The sequence below is a fragment of the Oncorhynchus masou genome, chromosome 18, assembly GCF_036934945.1.
Source record: "Oncorhynchus masou masou isolate Uvic2021 chromosome 18, UVic_Omas_1.1, whole genome shotgun sequence".
In the NCBI taxonomy this organism is placed as follows: domain Eukaryota; kingdom Metazoa; phylum Chordata; class Actinopteri; order Salmoniformes; family Salmonidae; genus Oncorhynchus; species Oncorhynchus masou.
Window position 1 is genome coordinate 49,483,701 of NC_088229.1, and position 27,068 is coordinate 49,510,768.

The following is a 27,068-nucleotide window of genomic DNA, read 5'->3' on the forward strand; positions in this document are numbered from 1 at the left end:
GCTGCGCCTGCCACAAGGAAGAGGAGGAACAATATTAATTATTCATCAGACCTTCAGAAATGGGATTGAACCATAGACCATTAAATTCTAAAATTATAATTGGACTCAATTCTGCTTTTCTTCTGTTTACTACTTAATTTCAGAAAATTTCTATAAACTTTCACTTTGCAAGTATGGAGTAGTTTGTGTAAATAAGTGGGAAACATCCCAATTTTAATGCTTTTAATAATTTACTTGTACATTTAAAAACAAATGTATAATTTGACAACAAAAAAACAGAGGGCGTTGAGTTGAGAGGTTGAGTTGAGGTGCAACCAAAAATTTGAATCATCATAGAAAAGGAAATAGCGCAACTCTTGCTCACTATAAAAAAAAATGCATTGCTTTATTCAGGCAAGGTTAAAAGTTTAACATTTCGGCCGAGTCTATGATGATATGCAAGTTGTGTTTGCCCAGGAAAAGGGTGACCCAGACTCACCCTGGTTCTTGAGGGTTGAAGACAGTGAAAAATGATCATTAAATAAATGGGACTTGTCAATTCTTGAATAAAAATCTTCAATGAACATGAATTTAAATACAATTGACTTGAGGATCAGAGCAGGCAGGCTGACTGGCTATCCCTGAAGGCCCTCTGCCTCTACCTCTGTGTGGTTCATCACATCCAAGAGATTGTGTGGGTTTTCTTTCTCTCTGGGTGTGAATCACTATGACCTCTCCCTCTACCTGCCATTTGGCTGATCAGAAGCATTCTGCTCTTTCTTGCTCACATGAACAGGAGGAATGGCCTCTGGGGTAACCTCCTCCTCTATCTAACGCCTCTTCCACCTTCTCTTTCTGACTTGTTCTCTCTCACTGGGTGTTGGATAGTTCCTCCTCCTCTGTGTCTTTGTGAGTTTGGAGGGAGTTATCCTGTTCCGACTTCCTCTAAGGGTGTGCACCGTAATCTCTTTGTGTGTTGAGGGGTTCAGTGGTTTTGGAGGGAGTCTGAAGTTCGATCTCTAGCGATGACTGTGGGGTCTGTCCCGTGGTGGTGTCCCCCTCCCTCCAAACACCCAGCCACTGAGACGTGATGAGGCCAAGAAAGATCCCTCTGGAAGGACGGGATAGGACACATCACAACACTGCTGCTCATTCATATTCAAACACACCTCAGAGTACGGACACAAAAATGAACACCCCCCCCCCCACACACACACACACACAGTCACATCACGGTTACAATGTTTACAACATGAATGTATTGTAATGTGCAGAACAATGCCGGTCCGGTGGTTAAAGCTTGGAGAACTCTCCAGTTCATCAGCCCCATCATCACCTACATGCGTGGGGGATCCCATGTATGTGTCTTTGTAACTACCTAATCCTAATCTACATTGTCAGTCATTTGATCTTGATGGAAATGTGTCACAGCCATTGCTGAAGTGGTTTTGTTGATGTTGTCTTGTTGTTTATCTCAACAGCAGGCGGTGGTTAGGATTCACCACGTGATTAGGGTGAGAGTCCTGGAGACTCAACTGGTGTGGGCCATCTCCAAGGAGACAGCCAGGCTTAGTCCAGAGGGCATCCCCTACTGTGCCACCAAAGTGCAGTCCATCACTTGGATCCAGGTAAGACGTAAATACTACTGAAATAGTATTAGATTAGGCTTTTCTTCACTTTTTCCATTTGGCCTTAACATGTATTCTCTCTCTGTCAGTGTGTTGCTGGCAGGGTGACCCACTATGCGTCTCACCTCCGCCACGAGACGTCTGTGGACGTGATGCTTAGCTGCTACCAGGTAAATAAACAATTTCCTATGTAAATAGACTAGACATTACTGGGCATTTTTATATTAGATTTGGTGTGTTTTCTAATAACGTGTGTGTGGTAAACAGGTGTGTTGTGTGTGTTTTGAGCAGCAGACTGATGTCTCAGTGGTGTACGCCACTCTCCACATGGGGCTGGACGGGCTTCTCTCCTCTTCAGCGTGGTCGGAGGCTGCCTCCTTCTCTACGCCCACCACTCAGCAGTTCACTGGCCCAGAGCCTGAGGGCCACAAATGGTATGAGGTCAGACGTTACACACACATACTATTGACTAGGATCATTAAGATCCTTCCATTGACCGATTGTTTTTTGTCATTGCATTGGTCATTGATTTTGAATGCTTGTTTTGTCATAAGGCTGTGAGGAGGACCTGCTGCCTGAGGAGAGGGAGGTTCCTCTGCTAAAGTGAGTTCCTCTAAATGTCTGTGTAGTTTGGGCTTGTCAGATGCTGAAGGATAGTGGTCATAATGCTGTTATCCCCCATTGACTCTAATGGTTGACATGCTCCATTCCCTCCCTTTTCACAGCCTCTACCTTACCACCAAGAGAGTGGAGGACATCACCCTGAGGCTCGTCTCCTTGCACCAGGCCTTCACTGTGAGTGGACCCACTGTTCTTTTTCTCTCTGTGACTTCTTGTTCTGTCTCCTAGAGGAAGATGTCTCACCCTAACTCTTCCCTCTTTCCTAGACCCTGCTTGGTTCCACCCTGAGCAGGAACCATCTGTTTGTGACGGGAAAGGTCCTCCTGGGCGCTTTGGTTCAGGCCAACCACATGGTAACTCACTAACTCATTCTCTTTCAAGGGAATTAGAGCATCCCTGAGGGGAAATGTGTTCTGTTCACTAAGATGCTATTTTCATTGTCATAGGACGAGGCCAAATTCATCCGTACCTATAACGACTTTGTGGACTACCTGAGTGACCCCTCCAAGCGGAATGACATTGAGAGGGAGCTGGCTGAGGCAAAGGTGAGTTCATTAACTCTAAGTCTCACTGAGTTCTTCCACATGCATGTCTTTTATACATCACTGTAGCTGATCTATATGAAATCATTCCTATTTTCTCCAAATGTGTTTTCTTGTCCTAGATCCATCATGTGAACATGATAGATGTCCTCTTTGAGCTGGTGCTGTTTGGGATGATGACAGCTCAGAAGTCCCTGATGGTGGTAAGTAGCATCTCACTGGTACATGTTTTGATGTCTCTCTATTAGCAGGTTCACTTAAATGCCTCTTATCTTCTCTCCTCTTTTTGTGGAGCGTCTGTAACGCTCTCCTGTACTCCTTCCTGCCCACTGCTGCCAACATGGAGCCAGAGGCTGACAGATACCTGCTGCTGCTCAATGTAAGAGTCAAGAGGTTACTTCCTGTTTACTTCCTTATTCATGGTTAACCAGGTTTCAATGCCATTTTAGGGGGAGTATTTCTAATTGTCTCTCTCCTCTTGATAAGCTAGTAACTCAGAGCCATTTTCAATGTGTTGTGTGGTGTTCTCTTCAGGGTGGGCTGATGGCTCTGCTAGATGACTAGTTTGGCCAGCAGCTGGCCTGGTACTTTAACCCAGAGTCTCTGGTCACTGAGCTCTCCAACCTCCTGGAGTACCACTTGGAGAACCTCATGGCCAGCATGTAGTCCTACTGCAGGGACCATACTCCTTTCTCCTTCTCTCTCTCTTTTGAAGGAATTGAGGACTTGAAGTGCTTTGTTGAACCCTGATTAGTTAATACCCATTAATTTAATGCATTCTCTTGTTTTCTCTCCCCACATGATTCTTGTGACACTTTGCAACCCAACAGGGATCTAGACACCAGTGCACTACATTACTTTGCACTGAATTTGACATTTTTAAATAAAATAAGTCGGAGTTCAAAAACATTTTTGTTTCCGTCTTTTCATCTATTTGGTTTTATGACCATTTCCTCTTCCTAGAGGTATAATGCTAATATTAGATTATTACATGAACAATGATGCTTTATTATCTGCATATGGAAATAAAAAACAACGTTTAGTTGATTTACAGATACTACAGGCCCACACTTTATATGGTTTTGTACTGTGATACTGTACTATTTAAAAACCCGGTGCGCCTGGCACCTACTACCATACCCCGTTCAAAGGCAGTTAAATATTTTCTCTTGCCGAATCACCCTCCGAATGACACACACACAATCCATGTCTCAATTTTCTCAAGGTTTTGAAATATTTCTTTAACTCCCCTTCATCTACTCTGACTGAAGTGGATTTAACAAGTGACATCAATAAGGGGTCAGAGCTTTCACTTGGTCAGTCTATGTCATGGAAAGAGCAGGTGTCCTCAATGTTTTGTATTATCAGTGTGTGTAGTAACCTGGTACAGTATGAAGTATACCACTAGAGGGGATAATTGCTTCAGTCTTGAATGTTACTTCTCACTATCCCTACTCTACATTAACAGTTTGCCATTGTAGACTCCGGTAACTTGGGTATCTTAGTTTTTTATATTTGCCATTAATGTCTGAACCATTTACCATCTTTCCCACTGAAACCAGTAATGTTAACGTTCATGTGAGAAAAGGGTGTAGTAGTGCATACTGATTACTAGTTGGATCATAGTGTGGGTGGTGGAGTTCATGCAGGAACACAGAGGGTCGAGGCATTCTCCATCACAGTAGAAGGCAGAGTAACCCGTAGGAGCCAATACCCAGTCATAATGGAGATAAATACCATAGAAATCAAAAGACAAGATGAATGACTAGAATAGACTCTTTCAATGAGAAATACATGATAAAGAATGCAAAGAACATACTCTACAATGCACATCCTACACAAATGCCTTGCTTCCCTAAAAATACTAACTGTGTGTTACAGAAAATAAGGTGGTACAATGTTAGCTCATGATTATCTATTCAGTACAATGAGTAGTTAAGAGAGATAGAATCTCACCTTCCAGCCTTGTTCACTGAATCTCACAGATATCTCACATGTCTCTTACAAGCCTGACGCCCACTGTTGACATGGCTGTGATCTGAAAAGGACCAAAAAATATGTTATGAACCAGGAAAGACTAATGTACAGTTTGGATGCATTGGATTTGAAATTAAATGTAAATGCAACTTAAGCAATTTTGTAATTGGGATGACCTATCCCTTTAAACTGTGTATAAAACAAGTTTAACAACAAGACGAAAAACCAGTGTTGTCCCCTGACCTTGTATGTATACTGGGCAAGGGCAGGTCGTATTTGGGATTCTTCTGATTGGGGTTTGGGTTTCAGGGCGCGTGGGGGGCGACAGGGAGCCTGGCTGGCCCTGAAGAAGTTGGTTAGATGAGTACTTGAAGGCTTATATCTATATTTTGGAATGTTTGGATGTTGATTTCGGGAGGCTTCCATCAAGGAAAAGGGACCAGACCACTTTTTTTGTTAGTTAACCTAAACGAATCACCACCCTCTACAGAATAACAACAGTTGACTGCTATTTAAGTAGTAATTTGACTGTCAAATCCATGTATTGGTGTGTGGCCATTGACTTTTATGGAGAGACCGCCCCAAATTTTCTGTGACATTTCCTGGGCATTTCATTAACTCCATGTTCTAATTTGCAATTGATCTTGAAAGAGTTGCGTAACGGGCTGCAGGGAGGTCAGGCATAGGATGGCAGAACTGGTTATTAACCGGAGCAGTTTAATGAGGAAAAAAACAAAGGCACCCAGAACAACAAAATATGGGTTGAAATAACCCGTCGCAAACCAGTCTGAAGTGCACATACACTTTACAACAAACAATTCCACACACAGATATGGGGGGAACAGAGGGTTATATACACGTCAAGTAATGAGGGAATGTAAACCAGGTGTGTGGGAAAACAAGACAAAACAAATGGAAATGAAAGGTGGATCTGCAATGGCTGGAAGACCGGTGACGTCGACCGCCGAACGCAGCCCGAACAAGGAGAGGAACCGACTTCAGTGGAAGTCGTGACAGATCTGTTTAAAACAATCAATCTTGTCATCGTGATCTGAGGTTAACATTTTGTGTAATTGCACTAAGTTTTATAGGGTGAAAATGCAAGCTTGTGTAAGGTAGTTACACAAACTGTCCGCATTAGGGAAATTTGCGCAATATACAATTTACTATGGCAAAAAAATTCAACATGTCAATTTAAGAAGATTGTATTTGTTGCCTACTCACAAAGTATTACCAAAAGTACATATATTTCAAGGGACATAACACTGAGACCCCTGGACATGGGTGGGGGAATATTTGTGTGATGACCTAAAATAGGGGCAGAAGCTCACCAGCACCAGCAGTCTCTCCAACCACCCCTGAACGTCAGAGTCATTTAACCATTTAGAGAGTTGAACAAATGCCTGGCACTCTAGACTTGAGCCTCCATAGTCAGTGCAGCAACCTGAATGTTTCACGTGCCTACCTTTAGGTTTCTCTCAGTACAGTCCATTGTACTGGCCTATGTGATGTGTAGTAGTTTGATGCATCTTATTACTTTGTTTGTTTGTCACCTTGAAAATTCAGTCTCAGCCAATGACTGTTAATATCCTCCATTCCTTACCCTTACAGATGCAGATGCCTGACTTGAAGACATTCAAATAGCACTTTGAGAGCAAGCATCCCAAGTCCCCAATGCCACCAGAGCTGGTTGATGTTGAGACTTAAAACGATGACACACACAATGGACCTACAGCTGGGGTAAGATGCAGTATACAGTGGGAAGAAAAAGTAAGTGAACCCTTTGGAAATACCTGGATTTCTTTTTTTTATACTTAGTTTTTATTGTAGGAACACAAAGAAAGTACAAATAAAGCCAAATAAAAGAACAACAACAAAAAAAGATCTGGCAGTTACAGTGCACTTCATACCTTCATCATCATACAATCATATTCGTTACACTGACATCTTTGAATTAGACCCTTTCCAAGTACGAAACCCATTTTTCACAGTATTCTTGACCTCTCTCCTGTTGAGTTCTTAAAGCAAAGGTCATACGCTCCATGTGGTGTATTTCTTCTACAATGTCTATCCATTGTGTCACTGTGGGAGGGTCTTTTTGTAGCCATTTCCTAGTGATAGCCTTTTTACTGTCTGCCAGTAGAACCTTCAAGAGGTACTTTTCTCTATTGTGTAAGTCACCAGGTCACCCATGTACAAAGAAATCAATGTTTGTTCTATGTCAAATCCCATTATTTTTCCAATGTTAGATCTTATTTCTCCTCAGTAAGTTTCGATTGCGGGGCAAGTCCAAAAGATATGAGAGTGGTCTGCCCTCAATAGACCGCATTCTCTCCAACAAGGGTGTTGTGAGCCAGTCTGTTTTGATTTCAGTTTAGGTGTTATGAAGAAACTTATAACATTCTTCCAACAGAATTCTCTCCATGACCTTGAGTTGGTGGAGCTTTGTTGAGTCTCTAATATGTTCAACCATGTTTCATCAGTTATTTTAATGTTAAGTTCCTCCTCCCATTTCTTTTTAAAATAGTTTGTAGAATGTTTCTTTGAGGGTTGAATACCCAGGTAGAGATTTTAAATAGTTTTTTCGTTACTCCCCAAGTTGTATGCGTTAGTGAATACTTGGATTCATTTTGGAGGTGCTCGAGGGTCAGTCACTTTTATCTCCCTTACAAAATAGTGTCGTACTTGTAGGTATCTGTAAAAATCTTGTTTATCCAAGCCATGTTTTTTACTTAGGTCCTGGAAGTTATCTAGGTTCCCATTCCTTATAATTGTACTGAATGATGTGATGCCTTTCTGCGTCCATTGTTTAAACCTGCTGTCCTGAGTTGCAGGGATGAAGTTGGGGTCGTATGCGGGCCAACTCAGCAGTTTGATCTCTCTGTCTAAATTATTTTGCTTAACTACCCTTAACCATGTCTTCAGAGAGAAATTAATACAGTGATTTTGTCTATTGTATATTTCTTTTAAAATATCCTTATTTCCCAAAACTGACTGTATGGGTATCCCTGTCAGAGTAGTCTCGATGTCTTTCCATTTGGATTCGTATTCTGAATTGCACCAACACACCAGGGGTCTCAATTGGGCTGACACATAAATCTTTTAGGTTTGGTAAGGCCATACCCCCACAGTTTTTTGGTAACTGTAATGTTGTATATCTAGTTCTTGGTCTCTTACTGCTCCAGATGAACGTTGATATCCGTTTATCCCATTCCCTCAACTGTTTAGGTGGGATTTCTATGGGCAATGATTGGAACAAATACTGTAACCTCGGCAGGATGTTAATTTTGATTGTTTCAATTCTACTACTAAGATCTAAGGGAAGTGAATTCCACCTTTCTAGGTCAAATCAAATCAAATTTTATTTGTCACATACACATGGTTAGCAGATGTTAATGCGAGTGTAGCGAAATGCTTGTGCTTCTAGTTCCGACAATGCAGTAATAACCAACAAGTAATCTAACTAACAATTCCTAAACTACTGTCTTATACACAGTGTAAGGGGATAAAGAATATCTACATAAGGATATATGAATGAGTGATGGTACAGAGCAGCATAGGCAAGATACAGTAGATGGTATCGAGTACAGTATATACATATGAGATGAGTATGTAAACAAAGTGGCATAGTTAAAGTGGCTAGTGATACATGTATTACATAAGGATGCAGTCGATGATATAGAGTACAGTATATACGTATGCATATGAGATGAATAATGTAGGGTAAGTAACATTATATAAGGTAGCATTGTTTAAAGTGGCTAGTGATATATTTACATCATTTCCCATCAATTCCCATTATTAAAGTGGCTGGAGTTGAGTCAATGTCAGTGTGTTGGCAGCAGCCACTCAATGTTAGTGGTGGCTGTTTAACAGTCTGATGGCCTTGAGATAGAAGCTGTTTTTCAGTCTCTCGGTCCCAGCTTTGATGCACCTGTACTGACCTCGCCTTCTGGATGATAGCGGGGTGAACAGGCAGTGGCTCGGGTGGTTGATGTCCTTGATGAACTTTATGGCCTTCCTGTAACATCGGGTGGTGTAGGTGTCCTGGAGGGCAGGTAGTTTGCCCCCGGTGATGCGTTGTGCAGACTTCACTACCCTCTGGAGAGCCTTAAGGTTGAGGGCGGAGCAGTTGCCGTACCAGGCGGTGATACAGCCCGCCAGGATGCTCTCGATTGTGCATCTGTAGAAGTTTGTGAGTGCTTTTGGTGACAAGCCGAATTTCTTCAGCCTCCTGAGGTTGAAGAGGCGCTGCTGCGCCTTCTTCACGATGCTGTCCGTGTGAGTGGACCAATTCAGTTTGTCTGTGATGTGTATGCCGAGGAACTTAAAACTTGCTACCCTCTCCACTACTGTTCCATCGATGTGGATAGGGGGGTGTTCCCTCTGCTGTTTCCTGAAGTCCACAATCATCTCCTTAGTTTTGTTGACGTTGAGTGTGAGGTTATTTTCCTGACACCACACTCCGAGGGCCCTCACCTCCTCCCTGTAGGCCGTCTCGTCATTGTTGGTAATCAAGCCTACCACAGCCCAGTCACGGACCAGGATGTCTTGCTCCCAGGCAGACTAAATAACTTTTTTGCCCGCTTTGAGGACAATACAGTGCCACTGACACGGCCTGCAACGGAAACATGCGGTCTCTCCTTCACTGCAGCCGAGGTGAGTAAAACATTTAAACGTGTTAACCCTCGCAAGGCTGCAGGCCCAGACGGCATCCCCAGCCGCGCCCTTAGAGCATGCGCAGACCAGCTGGCTGGTGTGTTTACGGACATATTCAATCAATCCCTATACCAGTCTGCTGTTCCCACATACTTCAAGAGGGCCACCATTGTTCCTGTTCCCAAGAAAGCTAAGGTAACTGAGCTAAACGACTACCACCCCGTAGCACTCCTGTCATCATGAGGTGCTTTGAGACTAGTCAAGGACCATATCACCTCCACCCTACCTGACACCCTAGACCCACTCCAATTTGCTTACCGCCCAAATGGGTCCACAGACGATGCAATCTCAACCACACTGCACACTGCCCTAACCCATCTGGACAAGAGGAATACCTATGTGAGAATGCTGTTCATCGACTACAGCTCGGCATTCAACACCATAGTACCCTCCAAGCTCGTCATCAAGCTCGAGACCCTGGGTCTCGACCCCGCCCTGTGCAACTGGGTACTGGACTTCCTGACGGGCCGCCCCCAGGTGGTGAGGGTAGGTAACAACATCTCCTCCACGCTGATCCTCAACACTGGGGCCCCACAAGGGTGCGTTCTGAGCCCTCTCCTGTACTCCCTGTTCACCCACGACTGCGTGGCCACGCACGCCTCCAACTCAATCATCAAGTTTGCGGACGACACAACAGTCACTTTGCACAACAATCACTTTGCACCTGCACATAACTGGCTCGTTCTCTCTCTCATTCCTGTCGCAAGGCATTCTGGAACTTGCAGTCAAAAGCGTAATTCAATACTAACCAATACAATTACATATGTAAATAACTATAAAGAAATATATCTTTAATTACAGCTCAATGAATTAACTTAAAAATTAACTCTGTATCACATTAAAGTTACAACAATTACTCAAAACAATGACTGACTTGGGCTGCCTGTCTCAACGAAGCCATAGAAACCTGGACAGGCTCCAGCTGAAATGTTCCCTCCTGTCAGCACTGATGTTGAATGGCATTAAAAGTGGAACTATGCGACACTACACTTCGAGGCGACACTACGCCTGTCACATTGAGAGTCATGCTGAAACTACACTTCCAGGACGTATCGCTCGTTGACCCTGTGTATGTTAACCAGCCTCGAAACTGTACCCCTGCTACTTGGAGCAGACGTGATGGATCGGTTACTCCCATTGATGGATTGGAAAACCAACCAGGTATGGTCACAGGCCACAGTGCCTTCTCCACCGACCACACTGTCCCCCCCTATTGCTAGCTGCAATGCAGTCATTCACGGGGGTTATCTGTCAAATGCACCCCTTGGGAAAAAGTAGTTTAAGAAACACTTGGTGCAGAATCCGATCCAAGGAGATATTACGATATCTCGAAACATTCCATCAGCCAATCTGGTTGACCATTCTTGTCATGATTTTGAGCCAGCTGTCTATGTGAATGAGCAACTTACCTCCTCCTTGCAGTCATGCAATACGGTTGTTGAGATGAACTTCTCTTGCCCTTCGAACACTTCCGCAAACACTGCGGCCATCTCAGCAAGAAAAATATCGATGCACAGAGTATACTCTGCTTCCGATGATACACCTTCCGCTTTCTGGGGGACTGTCAACCCTTACAATGACACTACTGGTGTCAGTCCAGCAACTGACCTGATGACTCCCACTGGTGAAACACTTTGCAATATCACAGACCGATATCCCTGTCTCAGTTCACAGGTACTGAAGAGGTTGCCACACGAGGACGCAGTGGTGTCTGACATGCCTCGACAGCCACTGAGGGTGTTGAAGCACAAACACCAGGAGATTTGGTTGAAAGGTTACAGCCACTCTCATAATAACACGGCCACTGACAACTAGTACATAGGGTCCAAACTTTTTGTTTGCGCCTCGGATACCAACACCACCCGCTGGTGGGGGGATCCCGAGACACAAAGGGGGGAATAGTAGCCCAGACCCATGATGAGCCTATTCGAGGCCGGTGGGGGTGGTCGTGACTACGGACAACACTGTACGAGGCCGCCAGAGCATGAATCAAATCTAGTTGTAAACTCCCCTTTGAGAACTGACGAGCCAACATGTCCCTAGACGGGGATTATCTGAGAACACATCTAAGATATTACTGAGTTGTACCATACTGGTCGTAAAGGAAGTCCAGTGGACTTGTCCACCTCCAAAACAAATGGCAACAATAATCATTCCTTGCCATGTGTAGTAGTCACTACAAGACAACTAGTAAAATGCTCTAATCATGTATTCCTGTAGGATAACATTTCAGAATAAATCGGTAGGACAACTGGACCCCTTGAGTACCAGTACCAATACCACAGTCAATCCAGCAACACTCAGTCAGAGGATTAGTAACCTCACAAGTTAAATTGCTTTTGATAACAGCGACTGAGTCTCAGTCACTCAGAGTGCAACACGGGGAAGGGAATCTCCATTGCACTCTTCCAATGGTTACACACGCCACTAATAAATAGAACCCTCCATTTAGGAGAAAAGTTATTAGAAGTCAGGAACCACGATCACACCACGTACTACTGGTCTAATACTTAGAGTACTTCCGTCATGAGGTTAGCTCCTCCGTGGATAACATAGCTATGAAGTATACTTCGTCATACCTACCGCCACTACAATAGTGGAAGACAGTGACTGGTAGTAAAACCACTACAGACTCCCTCAACACCAATTCTGACTGACCTCCAGGCACTGACCTAAAAATTACCTGACTACGTCAGACTCATTCTGAACAAGTTGTAATCTGCCAGGATACTTGGTTTCCTTCCCTTGACATGTGCGCTTGTGTAAGCATAAATGCACATGCACAATGGAACATCCAATTACGATTTATGCTAGGATCAAGGGTTCGAGCAAAAGACCAGCCTTAGTAAAGTTTAACATTTATTTTGAGGCCTTTAACTCTACAGCTACAGCACTCACCAGTTCTCAGAAGTCCATAGGTCATCCCTGTAGACTGCCCAAAACGAGTGCCTTACAGCTGTAGACTTATCATATAGTTATCAACTTAGGATAGTACCCTAAGCAACACCCCGCAAATGAGGAAAGCCCTAGATATGACATTAGACAATGCCATAATAGGGTTATTTTGCCAAGACCATGGACGTAGTTAGAATACAGTCTAATTAGATGATTAAGGTGGCATAACTATATTTTGTTTTGTTTATGCTTTCATTCATTTTGTTTCATTTTCTTTGGCATGTAGAAAGTGATAGAGCCATAAACAACTTCCACATACAACCATCAGTTAGTGCCACAATGCCGCTCATTTGGGAGGAAATGTAATGATATATTTCATGAGTGTGTGTGCTCTTTGAACCACCCATCCCAGATCCGGTATAATTGTCAGCATAGCGCAACAGTTAAATAATATTACTAGAAAATATTCATGAAATCAATATAGCGAAACACAGCTTAGCCTTTTGTTATTCACCCTGTTGTCTCAGATTTTGAAATTATGCTTTACAGCGAAAGCAATACAAGCGTGTGTGTAAGATTATCGATCGCTCGACAAAACAATAAGTACACCTAGCATCAGGTAACTTGGTCACGAAAATCAGAAAAGCAATCAAATTAATCGTTTACCTTTGATGATCATCGGATGTTTTCACTCACGAGACTCCCAGTTAGACAAATGTTCCTTTTGTTCCATAAAGATATTTTATATATCCAAATACCTCCGTTAGTTTGGTGTGTTACGCCCAGGAATCCACTGGAAATAGTGGTCACGACAACGCAGACAAAAATTCCACAGAAACATGTCAAATGTTTTTTATAATCAATCCTCAGGGTGTTTTTCAAATATCTATTCGATAATATATCAACCGGGACAGTTGGCTTTTCACTAGGACCGGAGTAACAATGGCCGCCTTTCTCTTTTGCGCACAACTCACTCTGAGAGCCCCCACCTATCCACTTATGCAATGTGGTCGTTCACGCTCATTCTTCAAAATATAAGCCTGAAACTATGTCTAAAGGCTGTTGACCCCTTAGGGAAGCCACATAAAAAGGAATCTGGTTGATATCCCTTTAAATTGGTAATAGGGATGCATAGGAACACAGGGGTTTCAAAATAAGAGTCACTTCCTGATTAGATTTTTCTCAGGCTTTCGCCTGCAATATCAGTTCTATTATACTCACAGACAATATTTTTACAGTTTTGGAAACTTTAGATTGTTTTCTATCCATAAGCTGTCAATTTGATTTATATTCTAGCATCTGGTCCTGAGAAATAGGACGTTTATTTTGGGAACGTTATTTTTCCAAACATAAAAATAGTGCCCCCCAGCTTCAAGAGGTTTTAAGCAATGTTTTTTTTTCTGGCCACTCTTCCGTAAAGCCCAGCTCTGTGGAGTGTACGGCTTAAAGGGGTTTTCTAGACAAATACTCCAATCTCCACTTTGTAGCTCCTTCAGGGATATCTTTGGTCTCTTTGTTGCCTCTCTGACTAATGCCCTCCTCGCCTGGTCCACCAGTTTTGGTGGGTGGACCTCTCTTGGCAGGTTTGTTTTGGTGCCATATGCTTTCCATTTTTTAATAATGTATTTATTGGTGTTCCGTGGGATGTTCAAGTTTCGGATATTTTTTCATAACTGTGGGGGATGAATCAGAATTAGTTGGGTAACATAGATAAGATGTTTTATCTTCATAATATGCTTGTGAGATACTTGTAATTTAGAATGTATCTTTTTGTACTATAGTGTTGGCCGTTTGCAGTAATCCTTTCTCTGTCAGGGCTCAGTTACTTGGGCCCCAGAGAGGGGAGAGGTCAGGCTTATCTTCATATGTAAATGTATCTTTTAAACCATGTGAAGGAATGATTGAGGGGGAACCAATTATCTCGTCTCCACAATGTCTTTGTGCCAGTCACTCCCTACTTTTCTCATTGGGGAGAGGAGGATAGCAGTGTCTGGAACCATTGTATGTTCCCTCTGAGGTTGCCCTTATCTTGACCTAGAGGCTTTACTCTCCTCTCCGTGAGCTTGTCCAGGAGGGGTTGTATTTAAGATGGGAGTATCTAGAATTGACAATTGATATATACCATTGGATGAGGTAATGTTTTGGTACTATGTTGTACCAAGAACGAGATAAGTACTTCGTTTTGGAGACCAAACTGAATGATAATTTATAGCCAAATACTGTCTGGCGATGGGATACTCCTCTCTCAAGTAAAATATTTTCTTGTGAAAGATATGTGGTTTGTCATGTCTACTAGGGGGGTGGATCTTTGCTATAAAAGATCTCAGTTGCCATTATGTTGACCACTCAACTTTTCATTAGAGACACTGAAATGTTGAAAGTAAAAATGCTATTGCAAAAGCTTAATTATGATTAAAGGTGAAGATTAAGCATAACTCTGACTGGTGTGTGATTTGCTCTCTCATCATTTGGTAATTAAGGAAATTTCCACGACATAACCCAACTTTGATCTGTACTTCTCCACAACTTTGTCCCTGACCTGTTTGGAGAGCTCCTTGGTCTTCATGATGTTGCTTGCTTAGTAGGGTTGCAGACTCTGTGGTCTTTCAGAACAGGTGTATATACTGAGATCATGTGACAGATCATGTGACTCTTAGATTGCATACAAGTGGACTTTATGTAACTAATTATGTGACTTCTGAAGGTAATTGGTTGCACCAGATCTTATTTATGGGCTTCATGGCAAAGGGGGTGAATACATATGCACGCACCACTTTTCCATTCAGTCAGTCTGCTAACCATCTTTGACCCTCAACTATACTGAACAAAAATATAAATGCAACATGCTACAATTTCAATGATTTGACAGAGTTACAGTTCATACAAGGAAATCAGTCAATTTAAATAAATCAATTAGGCCCGAATCTATGGATTTCACATTACTGGGCAGGAGCGCAGACATGGTGGGCCTGGGAGGGCATAGGCCCACCCACTTGGGAGCCAGTCCCAGCCAATCAACATCAGTTTTCCCCCACAAAAGGGCTTTATTACAGACAGAAATACTCTGTTTCATCAGCTGTCCATGTGGAGGTCCTGGGCTGGCATGGTTACATGTAATCTGTGGTTGTGAGGCCGTTTGGACATACTGCGAAATTCTCTAAAACGACCTTGGATGCGGCTTATGGTAGAGAAATTGGCATTCAGTTCTCTGGCAACAGCTCTGGTGGACATTCCTGCAGTTGCCATGGCAATTGCACTCTACCTCAAAACTTGAGACATCTGTGGCATTGTACCCTTTAAAGTGGCTGTTGTCACCAGCACAATGTGCACCTGTGTAATGATCATGCTGTTCAATCTGCTTCTTGATATGCACCCCTGTCAGGTGGATGGATTTGGATTACCTTGGCAAAGGAGAAATGCTAACTAAAAAGGCATGTAAATCAATTTGTGCTCAACATTTGAGAGAAATAATATTTTTGTGCGTCTGGAAAATTCTGGGATCTTTTTCAGCTCATGAAACATGGGACCAAAACTTTATATTTTTGTTAATTATGCACTTTTGTTATATCAATAACAAGAGACTTAGATTTCATTGATCACAGTTGACAGAAACTGAATAAATTCTGAATTAACATAATAAAAATAGCACGTAAAACCCCAATCAGAGCCAAATACAGATTATACAATGCAGCACAAAGGACAAAGAAGGTGAATTCACCAATTTGTAAGTCGCTCTGGATAAGAGCGTCTGCTAAATGACTTAAATGTAAATGTAAATGATAAAAATACATTTTTAACAGTTGACCATATCACTTGTAATTGACACCAATACACTTGCTTTGGACGGCATAACATAAAAAAAACTTTGGCTTTGCATTCGATTTAGCTATCCCAGACACATTTTTGAGATCGGAGACAAAATCCCAATGTATTGCTTACTCTGAAGCACTTTTAATGTGAGCGGGTCAGAGTCGCAGAGTCGATCCTTCCCAATATTTTCAAACATAGTTGATATTAAATATTTTACCTTTTTTTTCACCCAATTGGTAGTTACAGACTTGTCTCATTGCTGCAACTCCCGTATGGACTCGAGAGAGGCGAGGGTCGAGAGTCCTCCGAAACATGACCCAACCAAGTCGCATTGCCTTTTGACACATTGCCCGCTTAACCCGGAAGCCAGCCAATGTGTTGGAGGAAACAGCTTACACCTGGCGACCATGTCAACGTGCATGCGCCCAGCCCACCACAGGAGTTGCTAGAGTATGATGGGACAAGGACATCCCTGCCGGCCAAACCCTCCCCTAACCCGGCCGACGCTGGGGCCAATTGTGCACCACCCCACAGGTCTCCCGTTCATGGCAGAGCCAGGACACGAACCAGTATCTCTAGTGGCACAAAATCTGCAATGCACTTGTAGTGTGAGATTGCAACAAGTTTTAAGAATGATGATCAGCAATGAGACCTGGCCAATGAGACCTGGCCAGAGAAGAAGCCAAAGATGATGACATTGTATCCAATCACCCAGGATGTGTAGACTCTGGAGCAGGAGCAATGACTACTACTAGCATGCATTTATACTTGCCTTTAACTAAAGCGTAAATTCGGGACAGCTCTGAAGGGACAGCGCAGCTCTCAAGTAATGTTAGTATTCAATTCAACTCTGCATGGCAAACTTGAATATCTAAATCAAAACATTTGAGGCTACTTTGAGCCACTGCTGGTTCAAGCTACGTTAACAATCTAATCACATTATTGTTTTAAGTGAGACATCGTGGTATTGAGAATCCAAGTAAAGAATCTCTTAGCACCACTACATTGTCAAGACAAAAAACGTCAGAAAAGATTGTAATATAATGTGAGAGGGTCAGTGATGATAGGATTTTGAAAGTGGTGTAGTGTACGCCAGGCATAAAGATGCTTGAGGGAAACCAGGCCCATGTCTTTATCCTATGGCTCTATCTTCCCTTCCCCCTCCAATCAACCTGCAGCTGGTGATCCCAGTGACCCTCCAATGAGAACAGAGTGTAGTTAATTAGACCAATCAGAACAATGTGTAGTTGATTGTTACTCAATAAAGACTATCCCTGTAAGGCTGGTACTGTTTGGTCCTAACAAGCTTCATGGTCGGTCATGGAACTGCTGCAGTTCACATGTCTGCTTTTACTTATCAGCTTGAAATGTTTGACAGGTAAAATGGTTCTGAATGAGCTGCATTATTAAGTGTATTTGTTTTTGTCTTCTAAACATTGATTGATATCATGTAGCCTTACAGTAGAAAACACCTGCCTGTTATTTGTGTGGAATGTTTTGTGCCTTGTAGGTGTGGGCCCTAACCCGTGTGGGCCCTAACCCGTGTGGGCCCTAACCCGTGTGGGCCCTAACCCGTGTGGGCCCTAACCCGTGTTGTCTTGCAGGTTTTGGCCAGCAGTGTGGGGGTAACCAGTGGCAGTGTAATGATGGAGCTTGTCTGCCTCTTTCCTGGCACTGCGATGGAAATGGAGACTGTATGGACGGCTCTGATGAAATGGCCTGTCGTAAGTTATGCTGTGTTTCACTGTTTCTGCTCTCTTCCAGGAGACAACATATTTGTTGATGTGGTTAAGTTCTAAATGTAACGTTAACCCTGTATACTGTAGACCTATTCCATTTAGGTCTGTTAAATGCATTTACTGTAGTCTGTTCACAATAGGTTTGTTCGTCCTTGTTCCCCAGCCTGTCCTAGGGGCCAGGTTGCCTGCATGGCCGGGGCTCCTGGTTGTGTAAGTACCTCTGCAGTATGTGATGGGCTGCGCCAGTGTTCTGATGGGTCTGATGAGTTTAACTGCCCAGAGAGCCAGGGCTGTCTGCAGGGAGACTGGAGGTGTAGGAATAAGATCTGCATCCCCAAGGACCTATACTGTAACGGTGCTAACGACTGTGTGGACAACTCTGATGAGGCCTGTGGTGAGATATTATGGAAACAACGAGAGCATGTCTGTGATACTATGGAATTTAGGAACTATTCAGTGACCATGTAATGGGAGCTATTATGGAAACGAGAAGAGCAAGTATTTTGGCTTGTGTACAGTAGTATGTAGTCACAACATGATAAGACCTTCAATTGTGTAGGCAATGCCATGCACATTTAAACAGTGAGAAAAAAAACAATGTTCCAAATTACATTTTAACTAACTTTGCAAAATTGTCTGTGGTGTTGGCCCTTCAGCTGGTCAACATTTGAAAAAATATCCACAGGAAAGTATAATTAAACAGACATGGCAATAAAAATGTTTGCTCATGACCGAAAGCATGGGCACAGGAAGTACAGTGCATGCACGCGAACCATGCATACTGAGGTCTTGCAGGTGTTGACATGGTCTTGCCTATGTGCCAGGTGATAGAAATTCAATCTTCATAACCAGTGCTCTAAAACCTTGGTTTAAATATACATTCCTACGGCTATTGTGTCAAACTTTTTGAGCAGCTGAAGGGCCAACAGGACAGACCACTGAGTATGTTTACATGTTATTTCATTCAACTTTCTGGCTTCCACGTTTTTGCAGTGCTTTGTTTCAGACAATATATCAATAAATTAGACTGATGAAAAATAATCAGGCGAAGTAATATGTAACCTACAGGTCTGGGTATGTGTTTGTTCCTCTTGCAGGAAGGCATGTGGTGTAGTTTTGATGCATTCTTAAAGCTTTTACTCTTCCAGGCCGGTGTGGTCCAATGGCTGTGCGTTGTCCTGGAGGGGTGTGTCTGACTGAAGATGAGAGATGTGATGGAAAATTGCAGTGCTCTGATGGCAGTGATGAACCCTCTACCTGTGGTAGGAAATTCTAACCTTTGACCGCTAACCCTAACCTTCAGTCTATAACCTTTTACCTGTGGTAGGAAATTCTAACCTTTGACCGCTAACCCTAACCTTCAGTCTATAACCCTTTACCGGTGGTAGGAACCTCTAACCCAGATGTTTCAAACATACGGCTCACTGGCCAGAACCGGCCCCTTGGCCCATTTAATCTTCTGGATTTAAGGAAAAGCGGGGGAAAACGAAAACGATCTTAATGTACACTGAGATCATTAAAACCAAATTGTGGACCTACATTTATAGACTTTTCACTCCGCTTGCTAATAATCATCCAAACGAAAGCAAGAAAACAATTATTTGAAAATTTTGACCGCAATGAAATAAAAAACATTTCTCTTTTTTGCCACAATTTTGTGATATCCAATTGGTAGTTAGTCTTGTCTCATCGCTGCAACTTCCTTACGGACTCGGGATAGACAAAGGTCGAGAGCCGTGCGTCCTCCGAAACACAACCCAACCAAGCACACCATTTCTTGACACGATGCCCACTTAACCTGGCAGGAAGGTGTGTCGGAGGAAACACCGTACACCTGGCGTCTGTGTCAGCGTGCACTGTGTCCAGCCCTCCACAGGAGTCGCTAGAGCACAATGGGAAAAGGACATCCCTGCCGGCCAAGCCCTCTCCTAACCCAGACGACGCTGGGATAATTGTGCGCTGCCCCATGGGTCTCCCAGTCGCGACTGGCGCGGACAGAGCTTGGACTCGAACCCAGAGTATCTAGTGGCATAGCTTGCACTGTGATGCAGTGCCTTAGACTATTGTGCCACTCGGGAGGCTCCTATGTAATACAATTTAAGTGCGGCCCACCAGACCTCGGTGAAGACCAAATGCAGACCACGGGTCAATTAGCTTGACACCCCTGCTCTAACATCTAACCCCTCACCACTACATATATGAACCTCTTCAGTCATGACTGACTGTTATGGCATCTAAAACATGTCAAAGGACAGGCTGATCTGACTCATCTCTATCTTCCAGGGAGGACCTGTTCAGAAGAGAACGGTGGCTGCAGTCACTCCTGTGTGGATAAGCCCTGGGGAGCCCTCTGCTCCTGTCCTAAAGGCCATATGCTATCTGCTCACGGAGCCTCCTGTCTGGGTGAGGATGTCTGTGATCCTGTTGAGTTATTGTCATGACTGATTTCATTATCTATTCCTTTACTGTAAGCCTAAATACTCTGTACCCCTCTGTAGATGTGAATGAAAGCGCTCTGCCTTAGTTGGGTTCGGGTCCTCTGTAGCTCAGTTGGTGAGGGTTAACTCTAAAATACTGAACCTGTTTGCTCTCCCCTCTTTAGATGTGGATGAATGCGCTCTGCCTTACGGTCCATGCATGCACTTCTGTGTCAACACACCCGGGTCCTTCTACTGCCACTGCCGAGATGGCTTCCAGCTTCAAGGAACCACCTACTGCTATGCTAAAGGTGACTTTTCGTAGTAACATTAGTTTGATTAACTTCTGACTGGTTATCTAAACCTGTTCAATATCTGATGCTTTTCAGGAAATTATACAAAGTTTCTGACTGCAACAAAGGGAACTATCGGATTCCTGAATCTGAAGACTCTGAGATTCGAGTCCATTCAGAGCATTGGCTATGATCCTCTGGCCTTGGCTTTTGACCTCTCCAGGAGCTCATTCTACTGGGCTGATGACCAGGGGAACATCTTCAAGGCTAAGGAGCAGCAGCGCAGGATCCTTTATCATGGTTGGTGTCTTATGATTCTCTATCATGATTGGTTTCTCCAGATGTAGCAGGATCTAGATCTCTTCATCGCTTCACATGTACAAGAATACATGATCAGGGACCTGAGTAGGTCCCGATCCAGAACTCTAACTCTCACAGGTCTGGTTCGGATCTGATATGATTATCATGGGTCTCACACGGAACCCAAACCGGCTGCGTGCCTGCGCCATCGAGTAAATGTATTTTGTCCCCCTACACCACACATGATCATGAAATGCAGTTTAAAATATCAAAATAAACTCTGAACAAATTATATTAATTTGGGGACAGCATAAACTTCTTGACGCTACCTATCCCTTAAGCAGGATAATTGTCAATAGCGCCTCAGTCAAATAATATTACTAAAAATATTAATATTCATGAAATCACAAGTGCAATATTGCAAAACGCACCTTACCCTTATGTTAATCCACCTGTTTCAGCGAAAGCAATCCAAGCGTTTGGTTAAGTTTATCGATCGCATGACAAAACATTAAGTACACTTAGCATCAGGTAGCTTGGTCACAAATCAGAAAAGCAATCAAATTAATCGCCTACCTTTGATCTTAGGATGTTTTCACTCACGAGACTCCCAGTAACACAACAAATGTTCCTTTTGTTCCATTAAGGTTATTTTTATATCCAAAATACCTGTTTGTTTGGCGCGTTATGTTCAGAAATCCACAGGAAAGAGCGGTCATGACAATGCAGACAAATTCCAAAGAGTATCTGTAATATCCACAGAAATATGTCAAACGTTTTTTATAATCAATCCTCAGGTTTTTAAAATATATAATCGATAATATATCAACCGCAAATGTCTTTCACAGTAGGAGTGGGAAAAGCAATAGCTGTCCAAACTCTGTTGCGCAAGCAAAACTCATGTGACCACTTCACGCAATGTTATTGTTCTGGCTCATTTTTCAAAATAAAAGCCTGAAACTGAAGACTGACACCTTGAGGAAGCGATGGGAAAATTAATCTGGTTGATATCACTTTAAATGGAGCAATGGGAGGCTATGGAACATGGAGTATTCAAAATAGAAGCCACTTCCTGGTTTGATTTCTCGGTTTCGCCTGCAATATCTGTTCTGTTATACTCACAGATAATATTTTTTTTTTACTTTAGGGTGTTTTCTATCCTAATCTGTCAATTATATGCATATTCTAGTATCTGGTCCTGAGAAATAGGCCGTTTACTTTGAGAACGTTCTTTTTCCAAACATAAAAACAGTGCCCCTTATTTTCAGGAGGTTAAACATGTATGGCAATATAGCTAGTTAGTGTGCACTTGCTAGCTAAATTGTCTTATTTAGCTAGCTTGCTGTTGCTAGCAAATTTATCCGGGGTATTAAAATTAGGTTGTTTTACTGTCTAAGCTATGTTGATGTAAATTGAGAAGAGTGTGGTGCCTAGGATCGAGCCTTGAGCTACACCCTTGGTGACGGGCAGTGGCTGAGAAAGGAGATTTTCTGACTTCATACACTGCACTCTTTGAGAGGTAGTTATCAAACCAGGCCAAAGTCCCCTGAGACACAACTCCTTAGCCGACCCACAAATGGTCTACCGTATCAAAAGCATCGGCCAAGTCAATAAAAATAGCAGCACAACATTGCTTAGAATCAAGGGCAATGGTGATAGTTAGGATCAGCTTGATCTCCCTCTATAAATTAAGGACTAATGTTTTGGTATCTACTGGAAAGCTTTGTCAACACCAAGCATTGTTCACACGCTTCTAAGCTTTAGCCCCACACATCTCTTTAAGAATGCACATGTGAGACTATGTACTAAACAACCAAAGCTTTTCAAGACAAAATGCTGACTTGTACTTACTGGACTGTTCATACATTTAATCGAGTGCCATAGTGTGCTCTGGGCGTTCGGAAACTGAGCTTTGTTAGATTGGCCGTTCATAAATTCAAAGTGTTTCGCTCTTGGAGCATTCCGAGCACACACTGGATGCTCTGGCCGAAAAGTAGTGTTTATCCGAGCGTTGATCTGACCTAAAAACAGTCAAGCTCCCAGGCTAACCATTGGCAAGGGCCCACAGGGCTGCCGTGCTCTGAGCCAACTGCAATTTGTCTAAGTCCCTCTTTGTGGCACCTGACCACACTACTGAACAGTAGTCTGGGTGACAAAACTAGGGCCTGTAGAACTTGCCTTGTTGAGTGTTACGAAGGCAGATCAGTGCTTTATTATGGACAGACTTCTCCCATCTTAGCTACTGTTGTATCTATATGTTTTGACCATGACAGTTTACAATCCAGGGTGACTTCAAGCAGGTTTGTCACCTCAACTTGAAAATTTCACATTATTCATTACGAGATGTAGTTTAGCTTTGGGGATTAGTGAATGATTTGTCCCAAATACAATGCTTTGAGTTTTGGAAATATTGGACTAAATCATTGCTACCGTTCTGAAACCATCTGCAGCTCTAAAGTGTTGCAGTCATTTCAGTTGCTGTAGTAGCTGACATGTATCGTGTTGAGCTTTACACAAAGCCGGTGGCATGTCATTAGTAAAGACTGAAAAAAGGTGACCTAAACAGCTACCCTGGGGAATTTCTGATTCTACTTGGATTGTTGGAGAGGCTTCCATTTAAAGAACTGTCAGAATCAAGCTGATTCTATTAGACAAGTAAAACCAGACTGATTGATAACATCAAAAGCTGCATTGAAGTCTAACAAGACAGCCCCACAATCAATTTATCATCAGTTTCTGTCAGCCAATCAGTCATTTGTGTAAGTGCTGTGCTTGAGTGTCCTTCCCTATAAGTGTGCTGAAAGTCTGCTGTCAATTTGTTTACCGTGAAATAGCATTGTATCTGGTCAAACACCATTTTTTTACACAAGTTTACTAAGGGTTGGTAACGGGCTGATTGGTAAGCTATTTGAGCCAGTCAAGGGGTTTTTACTATTCTTGAGTAGAGGAATGACTTTAGCTTCCCTCCAGGCCTGAGAGCACACACTTTGTAGTAGGCTTAATTTGAAGGTGTGGCAATATAGTCCATTATCCTGAGTTATTTTCCATCCAGATTGTCAGACACAGGTGGCTTGTCATTATTAATAGGCAACAATAATTATTTCCTCTTCCACACTGACTTTACAGAATTCAAAAGTAAATTCTTGTCTTTCATAATTTGGTCAGATACTTGGATGTGTAGTGTTAGCATGGGCTTAAGGTGAGGCAAATGAACATATAGCCGCATTACTTCAACAGTATTCAACATGAGATCGTCTAAGCTTTACAGGAATGTGGTTCTGAATATAGACTAACATCGCCCACTTTGGCATTTGTCTTTTCGGTTGATGTTATAACCTTGTATTGCTAGCACTGCATCAAAGGTATTATCTAAGTGAGCTTAGAGTGAGTCAGAATAAGAATGTAATCTGTTATTGACTACATGGACCTTGTTTCTCAGGATGCATATGTTAATATGGGACATCTAACACTTCTGGGTTGCTTGATGGTTAATGCTTTACTGGGAAGCTTATCAGAAGTAGACTTCCTCAGTGCTAACAGTGTAACTCTGGTTCATAGGTTGAGGTATTCAGGGCAATTAGGGGGACAAATGTGAAAAAACATTAACTTTGTAGATAATGTTGCTGCTACGGTCTCATGAGTGAAAAGAGCTACTGGACATCAGAACAGCGATTACTCACCTTGAACAGGACAAATAATTTGTCTTGAACGAGTCGGACAAGAGGGATTTTCTCCAAACACACTAACAGGCCCGTCATTTGCAGGTTAAAGATGCAGGTATCGCCGAATGTTCTCATTGTCTTGAGGATACGGCGGCGAGTGGCTAATCTGCCTTTACCATCGGTACTAATGGCCAACGAACAATTGTTGGATAATAAAGTGGATGAACTACAAGCACGTATATCCTACCAATGGGATATTAAAGAGTAATATCTTATGTTTCACAGTCGTGGCTGAATGATGACATGAATAACACACAGCTGGCGGGTTATACACTGTAGCAGCAGCCTCTTGTATGACTATGTATATTTGTAAACGGGTGGCACACAATATCAAAGTCTCGGTTTTGCTAGCCTAAGGTAGAGTATCATGATAAGCTGTAGACCACACTATCTTTGTACCTAGAGAGTATTCTTCATAGCTGTCTACATACCACCACAAACCGATGCAAGTACTAAGACGGCACTTAATGAGCTGTATACGACCATAAGCAAACAGGTAGAGGTGGCCATGGACTTTAATGCAGGGAAACTTAAATTGATTTGAACTAATTTCTATCTGCATGTTAATGTGCAACCAGAGGAAAACAAACTGACCACCTTCACTCCACACAGAAAGCTCTCCCTTGCCCTAAACTTGGCAAATCTGACCATAATTATATCTTCCTGCTTTCAAGCAAAAACTAAAGCAGGAAGCACCAGTGACTCGGTCAATAGTGGTCAGACGAAGCAGATACTAAGCTACAGGACTGTTTTTCTAGCACAGACTGGAATATGTTCCGGGACTCTTTTGATGGAACTGAGTACACCACATCAGTCACTGGCTTCTTCAATAAGTGTATCAATGACGTCATTCCCGCAGTATTTCGTACATACCCCAACCAGAAGCCATTGATTACAGGCAACATCCACAATGAGCTAAAGGGTAGAGCGGCAGCTTTCAAGGAGCCAGACTTTAACCCAGAAGCTTATAACAAATCCCGCTATGCTTGACAAACCATCAAACAGGCAAAGTGCCAATACAGGGCTAAGACTGAATGCGCTGACGCTAGTCTTGTGGCAGGGCTTGCAAACTATTAGGCTACAAAGGCAAGCCCAGCTGCGAGCTGCCCAGTGATACGAGCCTACCAGATGCGCTAAATTACTTCTATGCTCGCTTCGAGGCAAATAACACAACCTGTATGTGAGCATCAACTGTTCCAGACGGCAGTAATCACGCGCTCTGTAGCCGGTGTGAGTAAGACCTTTTAAAGGTCAACATTCACAAGGCATGCGCTGACCAACTGGCAAGTGTCTTCACTGACATTTTCAACCTCTCCCTGTCAGTCTAATACTAACATGTTTCAAGCAGACCACCATAGTCCCTGTGCACATGAACACTAGGTAACCTGCCTAAATGACTACCGATCTGAAACACTGTAGCCATGAAGTGCTTTGAAAGGCTGGTCATGGCTCACAACACCATCCCAGAAACCCTAGACCCACTCCAATTTCCATGCTGCCCAAACAGGTCCACAAATGGAGTCTCGATTGCACTCCAATATTGCCCTTTCACTCTCTGACAAAAGGAACACCTATTTGAGAATGCGTTTCATTGACTACAGCTCAGCGTTCACCACCATAGCTTAGTGGTGAGCTTTGAGGGAACTAAGGACCATGGGATGAAACGCCTCCCTCTGCAACTGGATCCTGGACATCCTGACAGGCTGCCTCCAAGTGGTAAGAGTAGGCAACAACACATCCGCCACTCTAATCCTCAACACAGGGTCCCTCGGGTGTGTACTCAGTCCCCTTTACTCCCTGTTCACTCATGACTGCATGACCAGGCACGACTACAACACCATTAAGTTTGCTGATAACACAAGTGGTAGGCCTGATCAACGATGAGACCGCCTATAGGGAGGTGGTCAGAGACCTGGCCATAGTGCCAGGACAACAACCTCTCCCTCAATGTGATCAAGACAAAAGAGATTGGACTTCAGGAAATGCAGGACCGAGCACGCCCCCATTCTCATTGACGGGGCTGTGCTGGAGCAGGTTAGAGCTTCAAGCTACTTGGTGTCCACATCACTAACAAACTAACATGGTCCAAGCACACCAAGACAGTTGTGAAGATGGCACAACAAAACATATTCCCCCTCAGGAGACTGAACATATTTGTCATGGGTCCTCAGATCCTCAAAAGGTTCTACAGCTGTATCAATGAGAGCATCCTGACTGGTTGCATCACCGCCTGGTGCAGAGGGTAGTGCGTACAGCCCAGAACATCACTGGCCAAGCTTCCTGCCATCCAGGACCTATATACAAGGCACGGTCAGAGGAAGGCCCTAAAAATGGACTCCAGCCAGCCAAGTCATAGACTTCTCTCTGCTACCACACGGCAAGCAGTTATTTTGCTTATAGCCCTATACAGCTCGATTGCAGTCTTT

At 43.1% G+C, this 27,068-nt stretch overlaps 1 long non-coding RNA gene across 2 annotated transcripts in view; it reads right to left on the reverse strand.

The window, feature by feature from the left end:
* Positions 1 to 302: 302 nt before the first annotated feature.
* LOC135503714 (uncharacterized) overlaps positions 303 to 27,068 on the reverse strand; it is a 32,203-nt gene continuing 5,437 nt past the window's right edge. Inside the window, exons 1-3 of one of the 2 annotated variants that reach the window (XR_010449994.1) lie at positions 21,497 to 21,736; positions 4,727 to 4,808; positions 303 to 2,025 (exon numbers count right to left, since the gene is read on the reverse strand). This is a non-coding gene — a long non-coding RNA (uncharacterized LOC135503714). Of the gene's footprint in view, positions 2,026 to 4,726; positions 4,809 to 21,496; positions 21,737 to 27,068 lie in introns of those variants that run through there. The other variant, XR_010449993.1, reaches the window with a different exon arrangement.